The sequence below is a fragment of the Neomonachus schauinslandi genome, chromosome 1 (genome assembly GCF_002201575.2).
Source record: "Neomonachus schauinslandi chromosome 1, ASM220157v2, whole genome shotgun sequence".
In the NCBI taxonomy this organism is placed as follows: Eukaryota; Metazoa; Chordata; class Mammalia; order Carnivora; family Phocidae; genus Neomonachus; species Neomonachus schauinslandi.
This window is the reverse complement of record NC_058403.1, coordinates 201,617,833-201,619,825: the sequence shown is the minus strand read 5'-3', so window position 1 is coordinate 201,619,825 and position 1,993 is coordinate 201,617,833.

The window sequence follows — 1,993 nt, the reverse complement described above, 5'->3', positions numbered from 1 at the left end:
CCACTCCCCCTGCTTGTGTTCCCTCTCTTGCTGTTTCTCTGTCAAATAAATTTAAAAAATAAATAAAATATAAAAAAAAGAAAAGGTTCACTTGTAAATTTTTATCCCATTTACATGTATTTAACTTACTCCTTTTTAACAATTATGTTTAGATGACTTACGAACATTTCATGAGTCACGAGACAGCTAGCCATCATCTTAAGTTATTTTTCTTGTTGACAAATCAGGCAAGTATCAAAAATTACAGACGTAAAGAACCTAAAAAGTTAAACATACAACTCTCTCCTTTTTTTTTTTTTTAGTGTCATGCTTGATATACATTAAACAATTCACTTTTATTATAGGTTTTGTTCTTAGGGTTGAATTTATAGTTTTATAATCTTAAACACAGAGATAATGAGTGTGTTTGACTAATCTTAATTTATGTAAGCACTTTTTAAACAGGTCAATTAAATAGAGCTCTTGACAATTACTTTTTAGCAATATCTCTGGAGGTAGAAAAATATTACATAAACATAGAGACACATACAATCAGAGATCTTATAGATCTTATTTTTAAATTTTAGGCCATGAGACAGGTGCAAGAATACAAAACTCACATGTTTAAAAAAATATTTTAAAAAAATATAGTTGAGGGGTGCCTGGCTGGCTCAGTTGGAAGACCATGTGACTCTTGATCCCGGGGTTATGAGTTCAGGCCCCATGTTGGGTGTAAAGATTACTTAAAAATTAAAAAAAAAAATTTTTTTTAATCTTTAAAAAAAATAGTAGAGGGGGCACCTGGGTGGCTCAGTCAGTGGTGCATGGGACTCGATCTCTGGGTCATGAGTTTAGGCCCCACATTGGACATTGAGCTTACATTTAAAAAAAAATTAAATTAGGGGCACCTGGCTGGCTCAGTTGATAAAGCATGCAACTCTCACTCTCTGGGTTGTTAAGTTGGAGTCCCACATTGGGTAAAAAGATTACTTAAAAGTAAAAAAATAAAAAGCCTTAAAAATTTTTTTAAATAATTTTTATTTATTTATTTAAAATATTTATTTATTTATTTATTTATTTATTTATTTGACAGAGAGAGACACAGCCAGAGAGGGAACACAAGCAGGGGGAGTGGGAGTGGGAGAAGCAGGCTCCCCACTGAGCAGGGAGCCTGATGTGGGGCTTGATCCCAGGACCCTGGGACCATGACCTGAGCGGAAGGCAGACGCTTAACGAATAAGCCACCCAGGCGCCCCCAATTTTTTTTTTAAAGATTTTATTTATTTATTTGAGAGAGAGAATGAGAGCGAGAGAGCATGAGAGGGCGGAGGATCAGAGGGAGAAGCAGACTCCCCGCTGAGCAGGGAGCCCCATGTGGGACTCAATCCCGGGACTCCAGGATCATGACCTGAGCCGAAGGCAGTCGCTTAACCAACTGAGCCACTCAGGTGCCCAGGCGCCCCAAATTTTAAAAATTAAAAAAAATAGTTTAATCCAAACTGTATTTCTGGATGGAAAAAGTTACTAATATTTGCAAAGAAGACTTTTAAGAGATTTCACATGCTAATTTGTTCCCAAATAGCCCTCTGAGTAGGTAGTTCCATTTTAGCTTCGGAAATAATTCCTGTCAGCCTGGGAATATTAGCCTTCAATTAGGCCAATTTCTGTCCATAGAGTTCCTTTAAGAATAATAATAAAAAAAAAAAGTCCTGGGGCACCTGGGTGCTCAGTTGGTTAAGCATCTGCCTTCAGCTTAGATCATGATCCCAGGGTCCTGGGATCGAGCCCCACATCTGGCTCCCTGCTCAGCTGGGAATCTGCTTCTCCCTCTGCCCCTCCCCCCTGTTCATGCTCTCTCCCTCTCAGTCTTTCTCTCAAAAAAATAAATAAAATCTTAAAAAAAAAAAAGATTTAAAAAAGTCCTTTCAAATATCTTAGCAGGTTTCAGCTCAGACAAACTAAAATTTTCTGGCACTACTGAATTCTTTTTTTTTTTTTTAAACCAAAAGTATAC